This window comes from Maylandia zebra, linkage group LG6, assembly GCF_041146795.1.
Source record: "Maylandia zebra isolate NMK-2024a linkage group LG6, Mzebra_GT3a, whole genome shotgun sequence".
In the NCBI taxonomy this organism is placed as follows: domain Eukaryota; kingdom Metazoa; phylum Chordata; class Actinopteri; order Cichliformes; family Cichlidae; genus Maylandia; species Maylandia zebra.
The window spans coordinates 11,295,845-11,306,272 of record NC_135172.1 but is presented as its reverse complement, the minus strand read 5'-3'; the positions used below and the strand labels follow the sequence as shown (position 1 = coordinate 11,306,272).

At 39.9% G+C, this 10,428-nt stretch overlaps 1 non-coding gene across 1 annotated transcript; it reads left to right on the top strand.

The window, feature by feature from the left end:
* The first annotated feature begins 2,945 nt into the window (after nucleotides 1-2,945).
* Nucleotides 2,946-3,017, top strand: trnac-gca (transfer RNA cysteine (anticodon GCA)). The gene has a single exon. It is a non-coding gene; the product is annotated as a tRNA-Cys (tRNA).
* The last annotated feature ends 7,411 nt before the right edge of the window (nucleotides 3,018-10,428 follow it).

The window sequence follows — 10,428 nt, the reverse complement described above, 5'->3', positions numbered from 1 at the left end:
GAGCGTACACACTGCTTTTCAGACAACAACCCCACATAGATAACATTGTTGCTAATCTGAGCATCTCTTTTACTGAGAGAATATTGTGTTAATGAGACTTTGTGAATCTTTTGGTCTTTGTACAGCCAAGAAACACGTGTTTCCCTGTTCGGGTAACACTGACAAAACCAAAACCAACAAAACTCATATTTGGCTCAGTGGCATTTAAAGATGAGCCTAAATAGTTGAATGTTGGGGAAATTTACTCTAGATCATAGGTGTCAAACTCTAGCCCGCGGGCCAAATTTGGCCCGCAGCCTAGTTACATTTGGCCCGCGAAGCCATACCAAATTATTATTAGAGCTGGCCTACTGGTATTATACAGCTAATATTTATATTGTTTAGTATTAAGCTTTTCTTGTTCCATATTCAGTTTTTCAGCAAAACTTGTTTGAGTCCATAAGAAGAGATTCATTCTTATATCTGGAGGAAGATTTTTTTTTCAATAAATATTAACTTTAGCCCGCGACCTTGTTCCAGTTTTGAATTTTGGCCCACTGTGTATTTGAGTTTGACACCTCTGCTCTAGATTGTTCCTTCCTGCAGACTGGCACATACGAGGACGTATAGCTCGATGGTAGAGCATTTGACTGCAGATCAAGAGGTCCCCAGTTCAAATCTGGGTGCCCCCTGACAGGCTATGGCCTTGTGTGATACGTGACATTTAATCTCTGCCAAATGTCCCATATAAAAACAGTAACAACAGTACATTAATGGGGCGATCGTGGCTCAAGAGTTGGGAGTTCGCCTTGTAATCGGAAGGTTGTTGGTTCGAGCCCCAGCTTGGACAGTCTCGGTCGTTGTGTCCTTGGGCAAGACACTTCACCCGTTGCCTGGTGGTGGTCAGAGGGCCCGGTGGCGACAGTGTCCGGCAGCCTCGCCTCTGTCAGTGCGCCCCAGGGTGGCTGTGGCTACAATGTAGCTTGCTGTCACCAGTGTGTTAATGGGTGGATGATGGGTTGTGTAAAGAGCTTTGGGGTCTATAGGGACTAGTAAAGCGCTATACAAATGCAGGCCATTTACCATTTATACTCCTACCTTAGATTGCTTGCCACCATTAGTATATGAGTAAGCTGGTGAATGTGATTTATCACATGTTGTGTACTTAATCTAACACGTAATTACATAACACTAGTACATAATACATTGTGAGTGTGTTTGTGTGTCTCTTGATAAATAAATAAACTTAACAGTGACATTTAGAGGTGATCAAGTACTCAAGGATGAATGGAGGATTTGATTGCTGACTGCATGAGAGCTGTTGGGGTGAAAGGAAAGACTCTTCATGTGATAATTGGTCGTCTTGGCTAATGCAAAACAAAACAAAAGGAAGCCACGCAGTAGATATTTTTCCTTATTACCTTAGCAACAACAGATGCAGCGTTTTTTAAGGGAGTTTTTTCTTAGTGTTTATTTTTAGACTTGTTGTGTTACCTGATAAGTGATAAACTTGTGACATATCTATTGACGCATATGTGCCACTTGCTTTTATTTGCAGTGCCTGACGGCAGCAATGTGTGATTTCCTTCAGAAATGGTCCGTGTCACCACCATCATCACTGCTATCCTTATTGTTGTCATTGTTGTTTTTTTTAACCTACATACCAACTTTTCATTATGTTCCTCTTTCCTTCTCCTCCTCCTCTTTGCAGCGTTATTATAAAACAATAGTTTCCACCAACAGTTTCCTGCTTATCCATATGTTCCACCTCAGTCTCTCTTCCTAATCCCATAATAGCAGTGAAAACCTCGTGTTTGCCATGTAATCATCTGAGGCCATCTGAATTGCTAGAAAGGTCCGATCAAATGTGCTGCTTCAGTCCTCTCCCTGATTTTTATGAGTAAAAACACTCGCTGTGTTCCCAAGCACAGCTGCCTGCCGAGTGAACGACTCTCAGCAAGATGATCAGACGCCAGTGCTCAGTTTACTCATCACTGCTGATGTTTCTGGTTAATGAAGTGCTGTGCTGGTCCTGCTTCACCAGCTGTGCCGGTTTTCTCCAAGGCGTGCCGGTTAAATAGAATTAGGCAGGTTAAACGTACGAGAGTGTGCTTTCAATATTTAATAGCGTCGTGTGTTTGCTTTGTGTTTTTATCACAGTTATCTTTCTCGGGCAAAGAAAAAAAGAACAGTAAATAGTATACATATGGTTTAAGAAGGTCATACTCTTTTTCTTGGCTCGGCTTGCAAACCAAGAAAAAACTTCTTTTCTCTACTATTATAAACAGTATTACAACAACAAATGAAAAGTAAATAAATTAATAAATAAAAGTATAGTAATGAACAGATTTAAATTGGAGCTCGTTTTGTTTGTTTGTTTGTTTGAGGTAAATTTCTGAATAAATCAATTAAGTATAACTCAGTGACCTTGGACTACATTTTTACTGCTCCAAAACTACAAATGTGGCAACTTTCTTTTACTCTTAATTGCATGTTGCCACTCTGATCCCAACAGTATATGAAAACATAGGATTAAAAAGTTGACTTTTTAATTGCATCCTTTGCAAAATAATGATCTGAAATCTGCTGACTGCAGTTCCTTCATATCAGTCAGGTATTATATTAAACATGGTGCTTACACAACACTCTTGTACTCTAACTGAGCTCTCCTCATGTTCTTTTTTTTAACTCTAAACAGGTCACACACATTCATCGCAGTGTTTTCTTCTATACCTGAGCATCTCATCTAGCATTCACACACACTCACATGCTGATGGAACCACTGGGCTACCTGCTGACAGTCACTAAGTATGATGAGGTTTAGTTCAGTGGCAGAAGGTTTTACTGCTTATCCTATATTGTATTGCGGCTATAGTGGGGGGGGGGGGTATATACAAAGTGATAAAGTGACTTGAAGAGAAAATATGAGTTGTTCGGCAGAGTTAATGTACTTGCTGATCGTGGTTGGGGGTATAGCTCAGTGGTAGAGCAATTGACTGCAGATCAAGAGGTCCCCAGTTCAAATCTGGGTGCCCCCTAAGCCATCTCAGTGAAGGGCAAATAATCATTCAGAATACTTAGAAACAGCTCCTCATAAGACTTTTCTCCAATGACTTGAGTGTGTACAATTATTTGAGTATCAAATGTTTATAACCTCTACATGGGTGATGGGTTGTGGTTTTATTGCTCAGGAAAAAGTAACAACTGTTGTTTCACCACATAGGACCTCTGCTTCAATTAAGAGGGAAGAAATATTCTCATTTTAAGAAAAATTAACTGTTCTCATGTTGTGCTGTAGTTAAATATCTCTTCACAGGGGAATCTTTGTTATATTGATGAATCTGCAATGGCTGAGCAACCACTGATCTTAGACGAACTATAAGGCTGCTCAGAGAAGTGCCATCTGACTAATGTTAAAACAGATATTTTTCTCTTCTACTTCTGAGTAAAACCATCTACCTCGTGATTTGAGTGAGTGAATCTCTAAACGCATTGTTCTGTGGCATTAGCCACTGACTGCATCTGCTGGCTGCTGTGTGGTCATCTTAATGCAGTCTGAACATTTAAAAAAACGTTTCGATGATGGAGTCAAATTCACGACCTTTTTGCTGTGAGGGAATAATAATAAGAATAATGGATTGGATTTATATAGCGCTTTTCAAGGCACCCAAAGCGCTTTACAATGCCACTATTCATTCACTCTCACATTCACACACTGGTGGAGGCAAGCTACAGTTGTAGCCACAGCTGCCCTGGGGCAGACTGACAGAAGCGAGGCTGCCATATCGCGCCATCGGCCCCTCTGGCCAACACCAGTAGGGTAAAGTGTCTTGCCCAAGGACACAACGACCAGGACAGAGAGCCCAGGGATCGAACTGGCAACCTTCCGGATACACTTCCCAACCCCCTGAGCCATGGTCACCCCAACAGGGAACAGTGCTAACCACTGCAGCACCGCACCCTTGTTGCCTCTCACGCCACCAGTGGCATTTAAATATACTGAGCAAAATAAAACAGAAGCAGAGTGTGTGAAGATCAGCAGGGTAAACTATAACAAACTGTTCTGTTAAGGTGCTCATCGGGGAGTGGAAAGTGGTGATAACACTCATTAGTCTGGTTACAATGAACTGAGGTTGGCTGTTAATTGTTATGAAAAAGGTTTCAACAGAAAGTTCAATTGTAATTAATCTGTTACAATCTGTTGACTTCACATTTTCTGAGCTCTTTTATGAGATTTTTATGCTACTTCTGCAGAGTTCCACTGACTACAGTGTGGTGCTCACACTGAACATAAACAGTAGTGCACTAATGCAATGTTCTTATGGGCTCTATTTTACACAGTATGATGGCATTGGTCAGGTGGAGTCCACCTGCCCAAATCTAGTCACAGCCCCACCTTATATACCCAAGATATCTTGTGAGTACTGACGAGTGGTCAGCATTTAGCCCACCCAACATTTGCCGGTACACTGACTGAGTCACTAATGTCAAAAATGCCAAGATTTAGCTGTAATGTGTGTCTGCTATTGCAGTTGGTGCAGTTGTACAAATGGAACAGAAGAAGAAGCTGGAAAATGTTACCAGCAACAACTTTCAGGTTTCTTATATAGGACCTGCTGTGATAGAATGCGATACAATATAAAAAGAAATTCACATTTCAAATTGTTTGACCACTCACGGATAATTACGTTCAGTTCAGTTTTATTTTTATAGCATCTGACAGGTTGGAGGTGTAGGGAGGGAGAATGGGGAGGGAAAAAAACTCAATCCCTTTTGAGTTTAAGTTTTTTTTCTCCCTGTGCTAGGTTTTTGTATTAAAAGCATCTTGGTTAAGGTTGGGGAATTAGGGAATGTTATTTGACAAATGACCATCATTCTCACATATACGATAATCTAGTTTAAAAGACATCTTGAAAATAAATCAGCCAGATGAGCAGCTTTGTTTTTACAAGAACAGGGTGGAGCTGAATTCTGATCATGGCAGATGGAGGCCCTGCCCCTGAGCCTGGTTCTGGGGTTTTCTCTGTATTGTTTTAGGGTCTTTACCTTACAGTACAAAGCACCTTGAGGTAACTGCTGTTTATAATTGGTGCTATATAAATAAAATTTTGCATCACATTGTTTTGGGTCTGCTTGTCAAAGGTGCAACATGATGGTGTCTGTTTCCCACAGTTTATACGACCCTTATTATTCCACACCTTTAAGCTTTTTTTCTAATAACCTTCTAAGGTGCTGATGCTCCAGACGCAGGTGCAGAAGTGGCTTCATGCACACAGACACACAGAAACACACACATACGTAGACACTTTGATCTGAGAGGTGGATGTTCAATTGGTGGGAATTTCCCCTTATATCGCTGTAGGAGGCTCTTCTTCCTTTACCTTCCAAGAAAGTAAAACATCTTCTATTCTTGCTTTCTTCTTCCAGCTCTTCTGAAGCTCGGTGAGATTGCCCTTTGGGGTTGGAAGCCTTTCACACTGCATGTTCAATTTTTTTTCTCCTTCTTCTTCTTCTCCTCCCTTTTGCAGACACGCTCAATCCAGTCGTTGTCCGTAGTCCTGTGATCCTTTCTCAGTGAAGCCGAGTGTTTTCCATAGGTCTCCTATAAGGTCTTGGTGTCACACTTCAAGCAGCCCCTTTAAGCACTTCCACGACACTTTGTTGCTGACAAGTGCTTATAGGATGAAGTGGAGCTGCCAGCAGTGAATGAGGCTCACTGTCTTTCACCAGAGTAATGAATGTGAAGTTTTCATTCGAGCAGTGCTTGCAACACCTCGTCTACAAATTAGCCCTGTGACAATTTGACATGATTTTTTTGTTGTAAAGACAAAATGATGGTCTTGAAAGAGGGCGCCATTCTTCCCCCCTTCTCCCCTCAGGTGGAGAATTTCCTCCCCGAAGGCCAAAATGTGAACTTGAGAACAACAAAATTAGATTTAGCAAAGAATTCACCCGCTCTAGCTGCAGTGGCCTCCCGTCTTTTCAAATTAAAATAAATACTTAACTAGTATCCAGCTTTCAAAATCACATTTGCACTAACTCACTTAACAAAGACAGCGTTTGTGCAAAGATGCATGAAGAAATTTAAACCTGTACTATTTGATTATTAAATGGCTGTGGTGTGAAACATCATCCCTTACATAGCAAGAGTCGGGTTTAAGTTAAGGTTGCTAAGGTTGTGGTTAAAGAGACTGTTGTATAACTGAAATGTCACAGGTGCAATCTGTGCAGCAGCCACGCAGAACCAACTGTTCTGATAAAAGCTCCTGCAGCAGAGTCACTTTCTTTCCTCTCCTTATTCTTCATTCATTGAAACATAGTTAAAAATGAGAAGCAGACTGCACCGACATCTGAAATATCTCAAGATTTTCCTGCACCTGCATTTCCCATGTTTCCAGCAGTTAACCTTTTGATTCTTTTTCTTTTTTTTTCTTATGATGAACGACTCTCAGTGAGGCGCGACCGCAGTTCTTTCCAGCTAGGAGTTATTTTGCCATCGCGAGCTCAAAAAAACAACAAAAAAAAAACCTCTGACTCAAGTTGTCAGTTTTTAAGGAAAGGGTCATGAGTGCCAGAGAAATAGCACAAGATGGTGCGAAAGATGAACACACAGTGTATGAAAAGTGCGCACACAAGATGCAAATAAATATGACACACACCTCGAAGGGAAGCCACTTCCCTGAAAGTTGCCATCTGGGGAAGTTCTCGTGGTTTTTCTGTGTAAATTTACACAGTTGTGGCTTTTACAGAGTTGCTAAAAAAAAATCTGAACTGAGATGTGGAGCAGAGGAAATGCGTCAGCACAGGAGAAATGCTAACCTCTCAGTACAAGCTCATCCATTCACGCACTTGCATATGGGGCCTGTGTGTGTAAGGGTGTGTACGACCCTGTATAGTTAGGGTCATTGTCTTAACAGGCTGACTCTCATCTGGTCAAACAAGTGAATGCTATAAAAGCTGTTATGCAACTTTTTTTAGGTTAAGGCTGTGCTAAGCCACTTTTTTGTTCTGTTTATTTAGAGCATTTTTTAAAAAGATTTGTTTGATTTGGTCAAAGTAAAGATCTATGATAGATTTCAGTGTTAAGCCAAGAAGGCAAACACAAGCAGTAACCTGCTGCCCCAGGCATCTGCACCACACTACTTGATTTAAGACACAAAATCAAATAAACTCAGGTTCAGGCAGGTCTTGCATATTGAATTATCAAGACTTGGAAAGGACATAATGTAAGATCTTAAAAACACTGTCATAAAGAAGAAAGTAAATGTAGTTTTAGAGCTGAAGAGCTGCTCCCTGGCTTATTTTAATGCAATTCAAAGATGACCTAAAGGAATTGAGAATGGACTTGGGAGTGTATTTGACTGATTTTGAAAACCCAGTATAGGGTAAGTGCAGTCTCTTTTTCCATGTGCATTGCATGGATTCATTCACTTAACCCCAATTTGATTTATTTTTCCATATATAGGCGTGTATCAGTCATAGCTTGATTTATTTTTCCATATATAGGCGTGTATCAGTCATAGCTTGATTAACATGCCTTGTCCCGTGCAGGACACTTCCAAAATCCAAATGTGCAAAACTGTTTTCAAAGGTAAAAAAGACTATTGTAATCCTCAATAATTCAACAGGTTAGCATGGTTTTCGCTTTCATACAGCCTTACAATAGTTAGAAGTCTTATGGTTCCCAGAAGAGAATCAAAAGTTGGAAGTGGAAGCAGGTGATGTGGATGATGAAAGATGCAGAGGTAGGAAGAAACAGAGATAGAGAAACTAAAGGAGAAAATGACTGTGAGATGAAAGTATCTCCGGTATGCATCTTCACCTAAAGTCTAACCAGACAAAACACACACACACACACACACACACACACACACACACACACACACACACACACACACAACCTAGCTTATTTCTGCAGTATATGATAAGGTAATAGGAGCATTACAGTTTTTTACAGCCGCTATCACACATTTCACAATACTTAGGCCACTTTTGCAAAACTCTTCACACAATTCTCCTAACTGACCTTCAGCTTGGCAAAGCAGTTCATTTCACATTCAAAATGCACTACAACTACCAAAACACTTTATTCAGGTCTCAAATAAACTCATTCTTCCAGAACACTAGCAAAGGTTGACCACCGACAAACACACTTTGTCACCCACAAAACAATGACCTAAAAAACACTAACAACATGTAGCATTACAGTGTTTTCTTGTGTAAAACAAGGACACATCTCTGTTTATAATTTCAATATATGTTACTGGAATGAATCAGACATCATGCAGAATTCGTTAATATTTGTTTATGTATTTTTTATTTTTTTGCATTAAGTAATCCCAAAATACAAGAATTTGTATACACACCATCCACTGATACACATACAATAGTAATGCTAATCTACTCGGTCTTCTCCATTTGGCCACAGGTTCTCATCCACATCGCATCTTATGTCATCTAGGGCAACACACCTAGGAAAGAATCTTCTGGCTGCCAGAATTGAAGGAGTTGAAAAATAGAAGGAGTAACACCTGTGTAGATGTTCATCTACAATGAGAATCAGCTGTGGCTGGTTAAACTGCATTTTTAGATTTAAAATATGTTTCACTAAAATATTGCTGTTGGATTTTGCTGTCTTTTTAAGTTTTGCATTATGTTATTGTTTTGGCCATAAGTTTAACAGTTTTGAAAACAGTATGTAAGCACATGCAAAATGTCCTGTACGTACAAAGATTTTTGGCAGTTGTTGTGTCTGAGTGAGAAGATAATTCATGAAATTTGAGAGATGTAGTCATTGAATGCATTTTGTGCCAAAACAATGATAACTGGTCCTCAGTTTAGCCCACATAGACTTCTGTTGTGCTCACTGTGTGAGGAGTTTTGCAAACGTGACCTAAGTATTGAGAAATGTGTCCTAGCGTCTGTAGAAAACTGTAATATTTGTTTATGTATTTTTATTTTTTTGCACTAAGTAATCCCAAAATACAAGAATTTGTATACACACCATGCACTGATACACATACAATAGTAAAGCTAATCTACTCGGTCTCCTCCATTTGGCCACAGGTTCTCATCCACATCACATCTTATGTCATCTAGGGCAACACACCTAGGAAATAATCGTCTGGCTGCCAGAATTGAAGGAGTTGAAAAATTGAAGGAGTAACAACTGTGTAGATGTTCATCTACAATGAGAATCAGCTGTGGCTGGTTAAACTGCATTTTTAGATTTAAAATATGTTTCACTAAAATATTGCTGTTGAATTTTGCTGTCTTTTCAAGTTTTGCATTGTGTTATTGTTTTGGCCATAAGTTTAACAGTTTTGAAAACAGTATGTAAGCACATGCAAAATGTCCTGTACGTACAAAGATTTTTGGCAGTTGTTGTGTCTGAGTGAGAAGATAATTCATGAAATTTGAGAGATGTAGTCATTGAATGCATTTTGTGCCAAAACAATGATAACTGATCCTCAGTTTGGCCCACATAGACTTCTGTTGTGCTCACTGTGTGAGGAGTTTTGCAAAAGTGACCTAAGTATTGAGAAATGTGTCCTAGCGTCTGTAAAAAACTGTAAAGTAATCTAGAGAATTTATTGTGCAAAGTTCTTTAGACACCCCGCATTTCTTTATATTTTCCTAGGAAAATGGCAAATAGGTGCTGCGACTTAATCAAACACAGGGCAAAAACAGAGCCTGTACAATTCAAACAAGCTTGGAAGGAATATTAGTATGACGCTTTATTCTTCAACACACCCTGAAGCTTTGTTGTTAGTTCTTTATCTATCCAGGTATGTTTTTACCGCTCTGCCAGTGTGTTTGTGAGTTTGTCGTAATTATTGTTGTGCTGAAAAATGCAGCCATTGCAAACCGCACACTTTTGGTGGAATCTGATAGAAACATTTCTGGATTCATATTTCCATCAGTCTTGTCACAATCCCCAACACCACCTCCCCACTGGCTGAAATGCAAGCACAAACCATGACATATCCTCTGCCGTGTTTAACACATAGAGTCACACTCATGGTTGTGCGTGCTTCCTGACCACTTTCATACATATATACAACTGGAACCACTAAATCAGACCTGTTGCCACTGATTTTCAGTCCAATCCCTGTCTCTCTTCCTTAAGAATGTGCTCTATACAACTATATACTATTTGTCTATAATGGTGGTGGAATAGCATCATAAGAAATAGCATGTGAAGAGTTCAAATTTCAGTCAGGTTGTATTTTCAGGCTGGATGTAGTTCTGTGTAAGTGTGTGTTTAAAGTTGGATTGACTTCCACTTCCTCTGTTCCTGTCATATCCACTGCCCTCACTCTTTCCTGTTTACATGAGGCGACTTCCGCCTGAACATCGGTAGAACCTCTCTTCTCTCTTTCTCTTTAGATCCAGATAAGTCCCTTAATAATAATGAAGGTTGATTACAGTAAGAAGGCTATTTTCTGG